Below are 11,359 nucleotides of genomic sequence, written 5' to 3' on the forward strand. Positions count from 1 at the left end.
ATTTAACACGTGGGCCACTCGTATTTGTTGTTGCCACTTGCCACCATTGCTAAATGACAATCTTGAAGTTTCCTTGGCAAAATTCATTATGTTGGATTTTTTGTATGGTCCCAAGCTTCCAACATGATACACGCACCGTCTCCCCAAGGACCCCAGCCCTCCGAAAAAGGAAGTTATTATCCCGTTTTATATTAATTTGCAACAATTTGATATAAAATACAGAGAAAAAATGTCTAATCATTGCAAATAATATGAAATAGATGTAATACATGTTTTATAAGTTACGGTGTACAAACACAATTATTTGGACCTTAATCATGTCCAATGTGGGGGTGAACACAAAATTATCAATTCGAGACAAATATGTGTTCTCATTTGTGGATTATATGGGATTTCTAGTAATAATCTGATTTAGAATGAAAGTAAATAAAAGTAATGATACTCTTTTCATGCCTAAATTATTGCCTCAGATCCTACAATTAACAACAAGTGTAAATTGGTGTATGTGAGTGATCACAATTATTGATGAAAAAAGAGATTAAGAGCGCAAGTAAAATAACAAGCGGAAATATGGCGAATTATCAATTAAAGTAAAATAATCTTTTAATACATTGTCAACATTTGTGTTTAATATATGGGGCAATGTTTTAAAGATAGAGTGTGAAAATTGAACCATAACAAGACACAGAATTACAATTATTTTTTTGGGTTTAGAAAGAGTTACAAGGGCAATGATGTGGAGTTGACAAGGTTTGATCCAAATCTTGCGTGTCACCCCTCAAGCTTTCAACTAACTAAACCAAGTCAGTTGATCATCCACGAGACAAATTGTTTTTACCTAAACCATGCACACAATGATTCTCTCACACACTTGTTTGGTAAAGACGGCAGACGTTCTCGTGCTCTTTTTGCTAAGGACACAACCATCTACGCTATGTGCTCAGGCACCCATGCAAGAAATGATCAATAGACATAATTGTGCTGGCTATTGTATAAAAAATTTACTACTACAAAATTGGGTTATGAGAGTGGTGGGTTGGAAACGATAGCTTTAATTGGTCAGTAGAGATGAAATCTCATTTCTTAGCTATCACCTTCAAAAATTTTAATCAACTAAACTAATTGAAAACCGTCCCCTTAAAAGTATTAACGATGGCATCTCCAATACATTTGGTGTCAACGTAGGCCTATGTGGCCAGGGCCAACGGATCGCCAGCCTAACTGATTAGTTGGCCAGGGCACGTTGTTTTAGATCCCATATTTAACAAATAATTGTTGAATTTAATAATGTTATAGGCCCAAAAAGCCTCTTAACTTGGGTTGGGCCGTCAGTTAGCTTCCTGTCCAACAAAAACCTTTGTCCATTGAATTATTCGTCCACTGAAATTTAAAAAAAAAAAAAAAAAAGTCAGTACTTTTGGCCTTTTGGGTTTGCTTAAATTTGGATTAGGTATAACGAATCATAGAGTACAATTTTGCCTTTTTCATTTCAAAGAGGGTTTTTTTTAGTGGTGAAAATTTTCTACCTTAGGATGTGTTTGGATTTAAGGCTCTGTTCTCTTACGTTGAAATTCAGCTCAATTCAATTCAGTTCAGTTCAGCTCAATTCAGTTCAGTTCAGTTCAGCTCAGTCCAGTTCAGTTGAGTTTAGTTGAGTTCGGTCAATGAGAACAGACCCTTAGACTGATGTATTATTATTAGGGTAATAAAAGTTAAACTAAATAAAATAAAAGTTAATATAAGGAAAGAGAGAGTAGTAATAGTGTGATTGCAGTGATGGTGTGGTTGAAACTTGGGAGGTGAAGAAACAAAAACTTTTAGTCTAAGACGGTGGATAACTATTACCCTCTGTATGAAGCTATTGATTCCTCCATCTCTATTTTTTTTTTCATGTCATTAGGTATACTTAATTGATTAATTTTATGAAGAAATTAAAAGTACTCCTGTTAAACCTTGTATTGTATATAGCTAATGGGCCGATGTTAAGCCCTAAACTCTTCTCCTAGGTTGAATAAATATATTGTGAACATTTTAATACGACACACGGAATATCATTTACTCTAATCTTCCTCTCTAATTTGACATGGTATCAGAGCCAAAATCAATCTAAACCCTAAAACTCTAAAAAAAAAAATCTCTAATCTCTCCTCTCTAAACTCTAAACTCTAATCTTCTCTATTGATAATCGAGACAGTTTGTCCGTCAATTTTTGTCCGGTTTTTCTTTTTAGTCATTCTCTTTAAATTTGATCCATACTACTTTAAATCGTAGAAAACCACTAGGTGAAAAAAGGCATTTGACAGCGGTTCAAACCCGGTCTAAGGCACCGGTTTGAACCGCTGCCTATGTGAGGGGTGCCAAAAACCAAGTTTTTGGCACCGGTTCAAAACCGGTGCCATAGGGTGGAATAGGCACCGGTTAACCGGTGCCAAAAAGGCCCACTAAAATTTTTTTCAAAGTTTTTGGCACCGGTTAACCGGTGCCAAAAACCCCAAAAATCATTTTTTTTTTTTGCTTAAAAATTAAATAAACTAAATTAAATAAAAACACAAAATATAAATCAAACATCACAATCAATATAAACGATTTTGTTTAATATATAATCAATAAAATTTTACAACATAGATCAATAAAAAAAATTACTAATAAATCAAAAAAAATTACAACATATAAATAAATAAAAAAAATACAATATAAATCAAAAAAAAAATTACAACATCACAATCTAAAAATCCCCATATTCTTGATTCTTGGATTATGTATACCTGCGCCAATTAAAACATAAAAAATCGAAAAAAACCCAGAAATCAAAAAATCAAAACAAGCTGCGAAAAAAATAAAAAAACCCAGAAAAAAAAAAATCGAATAAAAATCGATTAAATTAAAAACAAAATTGAAAAAAACCCAGAAATCAAAAAATCAAAACAAAATCGAAAAAATAAAAACAAAATCCCTGAAAAAATGAAAAAAAACCCAGAAATCATAAAAATAAAAACAAAATCGAACAATAAAAAAACCCAGAAATCAATTAAAATAAAAACAAAAACAAAAAAAATTGAAATCGAAAAAACCCAGAAAAAATCGAAAATCAAAATCAAAATAATACAACGAAAGTAAAAATCGAAATCGAAAAAAAAAAATCAAAATCAAAAAACAAAATTGAAAAAATAAAAACAAAATCCCAGATAAAAAAATGAAAAAAAACCCAGAAAAAAACCTAGAAATCATAAAAATAAAAAACAAAAACGAACAAATCAAAAACCCAGAAATCAATTAAAATAAAACAAAAACGAAAAAAAAATTGAAATTGATATCGAAAAAACCCAGAAAAAATCGAAAATCAAAATCGAAAAACAAAATTCAAAAATCAAAAATCAAAAATCAAAAATCAAAAATCAAAATCAGAAAACAAAAACCCAGAAATTGAGGGAGGAGGAGACGTGTTCTTGGTGCTCTCCGTGGAGGTGTTGCATGTGCTCGCCGTGGTGGTCTTCGTGATAGCTTTGGGAGAATGAAGAAAGGGAAGGAGGAGATGAGAAAGGGCGAAGGAGGAGATGAGAAAGACTGATGAGAAAGGGCGAAGGAGGAGAAAGGGCGAAGGAGGAGATGAGAAGAGGAGAGAGAAAGAGTAGGAAAGAAGAGGAGGGGAGAAGCGGCGAGAATAATAGGGTTTAGTATTAATATGGCCGATTTTTTTTTTTTTATTAAGTTTAAGCGGTTTTCTTTAAATTAAGGAGTGGTTCAATTGGCACCGGTTCAAACCGGTGCCTTTTTAGTTTTTGGCACCGGTTTGGTCTGAACCGGTGCCTTTTATATTTGTGTAAAATGGCGCCCAAATTTGGGCCGGTTTAGGGCACCGGTTTCGCCTGAACCGGTGCCTTTATGGGGGTGCCTTATTGTATTTTTCTAATAGTGATCACACCGCTCTCACAAGTCACAACCACTATATATATTAACCCTCCACAACTTTTCTCGATCTCATCAACTCTTTTCAACAAAAAATTATTAAATAACTTCGCCTATATGAGGCGAAAAAACAAGGGACGGAAGGGTATAGCTTTCGTCTAAGCTATTATCTAATTTTCAGATCGAGTAAATTTCACAAATGCCATAATGATAAGCACACAATATTAACTTAGTCCTTTAAAAAGTATCCTTTGACATTTATATTAATGGACAAAAATAGTGTGACTTAATCTTTCCAACTATGGGCTCCTGCCACTTAATGGACCTTTATTCCTTCAACACAATGATGCAATGATAGGAAAAATAAAAAAGGCTTCAAATCCTCATTTCATTCAAATCTATAGCTACCAATCAATCTCTCTAGTCCATATCCATTGAAAAGAAAAAATTCAAAAAGTGAGATGATGCTAATCTTTGATTTCACTTAAAACGAATATTCATAAAAAGAAATATGTATAACGTAAAAAGAAAATTGGCCTTTTCTTTCTAAAATGTCTTCCTCAAAAGAGCATGATTAAAGTAAGTCTGAAAATATATTATGATCTTTCATCACATAGGCCATAGGATCTAAAAGAGTATCTAATCCAATATATACCAATCATATAAACTACAATAAAGCAAATATATGAAATGATGCATCTGGTTGAGGTTAGCTCGTAATATCAACATTTTTTTTATGCGTCCTACTAAGATTGTCTCATATTTATAACTAATTTAAATTTCAACAAACATTTCATTTTGCTTCATATTGGTAGATTTTATATTTCTTTTATTTTAAAATAAATTTGATGAGACATTTAATTCTTAATGAAACAAGAGAGGTAGTAGTTATACAAAATAAGATTCTCAAGTGTGAAAGCCTCTTTTACAAAATAAACTTCAATCATGATTCCTTAGTACGAGGTGCAAATGCAATTACAATACCTTTCTGACAATATTATACTGCTATATATTGGATCCTATTCTCGTACAAACATGGGTCCCTTGATGCAAAGATTTCATCTTGATCATCTTGCTTCTTTCAATTCAATAACGAGGACAAAAATTTGGACTTGCCAAAAGAGTTGGTTTGATTTGGGAATTGGGACTACTTTGAATCACTTTACTTTGATGAGTCCTATTGAATGATTAGGCAATGGAATCATGATCTGATCGGGTCAAATTCAAATTCGTTGATTGGTTTTCAATTCCTATTCCGATCACATAATCTATCAAAAATAACATTAATATAATTTATTATATATAAGAATAAAATATATGTTAAACTACGGAAATATTTTCTAGTTAGGTGATAAACATAACTTTATTGTAAACAATATATGTAGTATGTCAATTTGAGACTAACAAGAACAATGAATAATTATTCCATAATTTAACACAATATAATCCATTCAAATCATGAATATAACATCTTATCTACTAGACAATATTAAACTTGTAAGAGTTGTAGCATTAGATCATATTCTCGTACTTATTGGGTCCCTTGAAGCAAAGCAATTTTTTTGTATCCTAATTATCTTCTAACAACTCAAATATAAAGGCTAATGATGAATTACAATATGCTAAGAAGTTGCCTTCATTAAGCTAATACCACATAATAATATTCAATGATTATCTAGATATAGAAGAGAAAAGCATTGTTTATTATATTATTATGTGTCGAGTTATGATTCATCGAAATGAAACATCGAGAACAGTTAGGGTGTTAAGACAATTGAAAATACAAGTGAATTTGACAATGCAACATCAGTACTAACTACCTCTTTCATGCTTGCAATCAAATGATAAATGTCAATTCTAATGGTTGTTACTTGTTTAGATGATATAGATTAGCATCTATATGCAATTATAAGATTTAGAGTTTGAATTGATGGATGATGGAACATATAATATAGAATGTTAACTATATCGAGACAAAAGGCTTGTTTGGCAATTACTATATATATTTTATTTTTAAAAGAAAGCAATATACACAATCGTACATAGAATATTTGGTGCAAATAAAGTTGAAACATACCAAGCAAACTTTGGTGGAATTGGTGGAAAACTCATTTTGTGATTTTAAGGTCATAAGTTTGAGTCCCACCAACTACAAAAATGCTACTGATTCATTAGGATCTTTTATCTTATTTAAAAAAAGAATTGAAACATTAGTTAAATTTTACTTTTATAATGCTTATATGCGGACGAGTAAACACAGACTTCATTCGTTGTGGACAGTAAAAAAAGTTTTTTTTTTTTTTTTTTAAATGGATCAAAATGATCACTTGTCTAGCTAGAAGAATTCTCATCAGCATATTTTTCTTTCACACTATCAAAGAGTTAACCGACTACTATTGTAATCTGATTGAGATAAGTGTGTTCAATGATAAGTTAACTCATATTTGTTCATTTGATTGTTTTTATTTATTTTTTATTTGAAATATACAAAACACTCTTATAATTGAACACCCAAATATATAATAAAGTTAAGTTACGCGGGTCGTTGTGGGTTACCGGTCTATATATACGCCAGCACCTAGTGCCTGCCTAAGTGCCTAGTAGTAGGCTAGTAGCTTAGTGGTCCATAAACAAAAACAGTTTAAGCAATACTGGCATTCAACAGTACTATGTACTATGTTAAATTTGTACCAAGACTTTGCTAACCCCATTTTTAAAAATTGAAAATTATTTTCTACAATATTTTTACCATAAAAAGGAGAATATCTTGGTTGAGATATTGCACCAAAACACCAAATTGGACGGTTAAGATTAAATGTGATGATGATGGGATAAAATCAAACCATAATAATCTTGAAAGTGGTGGGAGACAAAGAAAGAGAGAGAAGAGGGCGCCAAATCTTGCGTATCTTTTTTTTTTTTTATTAGCAAAAATATTTCATTAATTAAAAGTCATACAACATCTATAATAGAGATTCGACGTTAACAAATACATAAGATATTGAATCAAATAGAATTTTCCTTCATAAAAACTACGATCGTCGAGTAGATCTTGCACTGCGGAGCATCTCCCGCTTATATCGCTGAAAATTACAGCTTTGTTGGAGAGACAATCTAACGATTCTTTGTAGCCGTGAGGATGATTTCCTTCTGATTCATCTGTTTGTATTCAAAAACTTGATAACTTTTTCACCAACGAAATAATTTCACGACAATCCATTAGATCTGCTACCATGGATTCAAAACTAAGAAATTTCTCCCTCGAAAAGAGGAGATAAACCTTGTCTTTCGAAGGAGGTCGAAAAACCCTTGTCTTTCGAAGGAGATCGGAAACCCTTTCTTTCGAGGGAGAAAAGTTCCTCCCAAAAGGAGGAAGTATTATTATAAACCTAAAAAAAACAATAAAGAAACAATGATTGGGGCTTTCCACCGATTAAAATCGATGAAAGCCCTTTCAAAATTCAACAATGGATGTTAGGGTTTTGGAGAAAGAAAGGAGGAGAGAGAATAGGAGAATTTACAATTTTTAATGATCTTGCGTATCTAATTTATGATATAGATTCAATTTTATAGTAATGTCTTAATTTTTACTACTATCACATTTATTTTATTTGTTGAGATGACGTACTCGCGCGTGGGGGTTGAACAGTGATACGTACATTAATTTTTGTCTCCTTTGTTGGCCCTCAACATGTTCAAACTCATTGGTCAGGTTTTATTTCACTCTCTCTTTCAACGCGTGTACTCAAGCGCGCTTTTGTCTTTTGTGGATCGAATATGACACCAAATTAATTGGTTAGAGTTGTAATACTCCATAATTTAAATTTATTATAGCCCAAAAGTGCAAATTGTGTACTCAAATCATGTAGGTGTGCTTTGTTGTACCATACAAAATAAGCGGTAATTAAACTGATTGGAGCTGAAGTGAACTGAAATTAAGCTGAATACAATATACCTGGTGCGAATTAATTCCACTTTGAAGGAGGGGCGGATGAGATTCGAACCCGTGACCTTTGTGTCAAGCTGCTGGTTCTGATACCATGTTAACGGGCTATCTCAACCAAAAGCTTAAACTGATGATTGAGGTTCAGGAATATGTTTTATACTCTATCACTTCCCATTCTTACCTTATTTCTCTAACCAAACACAACTTTCTTTCAATACTTCCTAAGAAATTCTATTTCTTGATTGGAACCAAATAAACAAGTTTTGTATGAATTTCATACTCCATATGTGTTTTCGCCTTTTCGGATGGATATTAGATCTCTAAATACTAGTGTGGTTGAGAAAAATGAGAACACAATCAATCTTACAAACTAGTGCAATTGGAATGAAATTTGGATTGATATTTTTCCAAGCTTTATTTTAATGAAGTAGGTGTCTCTAAATTGCGGTTGTGAAATTAATTTGAAAATTAATTATTTAGGTATATGCTTTTTCGGTTTTTCCACTCTCAAGGATAAATATTTATACTATGAAAAAGAAAACACTAATAGTACCAGTTTTTTTTTTTTTTTTTTTTGAAATTAATTTAATACTTACATAATGCTAAATTTAACCGTACAACACTATGAACACTACTAGTACTTGTTTTCTATCATTGGTTTGGAACCTAGTGAAAATGTGCCTTTGTGTGGTTGGCCTTTATGCTTCGAGTAGTCACCTCTAAAATCTAATTGTACATTAGTGGGATTTATTCCATGTTTCCATTCAATTAATGGTTCTTCCTTTCGTTTTTCATGTACTCTAATTTTATTACCTGAAGAAAAAAAAAAAAAAAAAAACAATCAAATTACCATACTTTTAAGTGTATTGTCCACATACTGCAAGTCATTAGCAATGTAGTGAGCCATGATAATTTGTCCCCTTTCCACTTTTGTGCACACCAAGCCTTATTTTGAATAAATTTTAAGTCTTTATTTGATCTCTTCTAATTTTATTTGAAATTTATTTTTTGTAAAAAAAAAGAGTTAAGCACAAATTTGGGTACTCAATTCTACAATTTTTCATCGTTTAGGTACTGAATTTATTTTCTTCACCGTTTGGATACTGAGTACCAAATTCCGGCAAAAAAAAATTAATTCTCCTTAAGAATTGAGTACCCTTGGTAAACAATTCAGTACCTTGGGTTAACTCTAAGTGGGGCCCACCCGAATTAAAAAAGCGTGGGATTAAAAAAAAAAATCCCCCTTTTCTTATTCTTTATTCCTTTATTCCCCCTTTATTCTTTCCTATTCTGGAAAATAGCTGCACATTTGGTGAAGAACACGACCATTCCCTTGGGCAAATTTGGGGAAAACGACACTTAGTGCAGCCATTTTTTTGAGGTAACCTTCATTACTCATTGTTTTTTTGTTGTTATTTTGATATAAATTTCGAATTTTTTGGCCAATTGATGATCTTATTTTGCAAGTTAGGGTTTATGGTTTTGTGAACGAAATTGATGATGTTTATTTGTTGTTTTTTTTAGACATAATTTGTTGTTGTGTTGTTGTTTGTTGATGGATTATGCTAGTGTTGTTGATGGATTTTGTCGATTGTTGTTTATTATGCGCAAGGGTTTGATTAATGCATGTGTTTTGCGAAGTAAAACAGGGGAGGTTTTGCTTCAACTGGACTGCAGTACAGAGGGGGGGATCTTGAAGAAGCAGCAGCTGTTCTCTTTTTTTTTTTATTCTGGGAAAATCGTTGATGATTAGGATAAGAAAACTGGATTGATTCTGTTTGCTGCTTTTTGAATGCTTCAACAGAAAAATTAGTTATATATTGTTTTTTTAAAAATTATTTTTTTAATTAGGTATGGTTAGTGGTGAGTTAATTAGCCTAAAACTAAGTTTGAATACCTAAAAGGTGAGCAAAAAAAATTGAGTACCTAAAAGGTGAAAAATTGAAGAATTGAGTACCTACTTGTACTCTTAACTCAAAAAAAGACAATTTGTTTAAATCTAGCTTAGTGAACTATGATGAAAAACTTTTTATTTTTATTTTTTATTTAATTTTAAACTTAACTTATTACTTCCTCCATTATTTTTTAGTTGACCTACTTTGACTTTTGTGAAAAATATGTAAGGAAAAATATATATTCGTGTGGAGTCCTTTTAAATTCGTCTCAATAATGTATATCATAATATAAATAACTTTTATATTTTTTACTTATGAACAAGACGAATAAAAGTTATTAATCATTTAAGTTTTACATTGGTAAGCATAATAAAAGAAATAGGTCTCAGAGCAAGTATTAATTATCTAAATGTATTTCGATTGAAATAAAGTAAAATATGGCAAAAAAACCTAATAATCTACTCCCTCCATTTTTAAATACTTGTTCCACTTTTCATTTGTCGCCGTTTTTAAATACCTGCTCCATTTTCATATTTAGAAAACTTTTACAATATTTAATTAAATTATCACACCTACTGGACCCAACATATATTCTCTCTCCTCCAAAATCTTTCCACTATTTTTGTTTTCTACAAATTTTTTATTCTTACACTTACCCCACTACTTCTATATTTTATTAATTTCTCCTCAAACTCCGCGTATGGAGAAATGGAACAAGTATTTAAAAACGGGGGGGAGTATTACATGCAATATGTAATATACTTCCTCCGTTCTATTAATATTGCAACAATGGACTTTTTGCACTATTCATCACTCTTGTTTGACCATATAATATGAGTTATACGTTAAGCAAAATATAGTCAAGTGGGATCTTGTTGGATTCGTCTCATTTAATGCTTTCACAATATCAACTTTTTATAATTTTTACTCTTACACAATTATATATATTTAGCATATAAAATGTGTTTTGGGATGCGTAATTTCCTCCTTGTTGCAATATTAACAGAACGGAGGAAGTATTATTCATTGTAGGCCAGGCTAATATCTCCAATTGCGATGTTATGAAGAATAATTACTAGATTGTTATTGTTTGTACGGAGTGTAATCTTTTTCGGATTCATGTAATGCCCCACTAAAGGCCTTTCAAACATCAACCATTTTGTCTGAATATTCGCCTGGCTTTATATTACATTAAAATCAATTTTTATATAAAAAACATACAACATCTTTAGTAAAATTCAAAATACAAAAATCACGTCAAATTAGATCAAAAAATCTTGTCTTTGATTCGATAATGATGTTTCATACATCCCCTCCATGAGTGGTTGAAACCTTGAAATGAACAACCTTGAAATATTCAAATGCAAAGGGCATTCAATGTACCAAATAGATGAGTAACATGTACCCTTCAAGGGTAAATTTCTAATTTTCTAGGGCAAGTAATTTTGGAGCGTGAACCACACTCACAACAAATTGATGTGGAAGAGATACTGCCAAAAGTGTAATGTGATGAGATCATCGTATCTAATGTAGGGTCCACCCATTAAAGAATGAATATTTTATGGTCAACATTTGACAATGACACAATTCCATTTATTTTTTATTCCATCAA

The sequence above is a fragment of the Chenopodium quinoa genome, unplaced genomic scaffold (genome assembly GCF_001683475.1).
Source record: "Chenopodium quinoa cultivar QQ74 unplaced genomic scaffold, ASM168347v1, whole genome shotgun sequence".
NCBI classification, from domain to species: domain Eukaryota; kingdom Viridiplantae; phylum Streptophyta; class Magnoliopsida; order Caryophyllales; family Amaranthaceae; genus Chenopodium; species Chenopodium quinoa.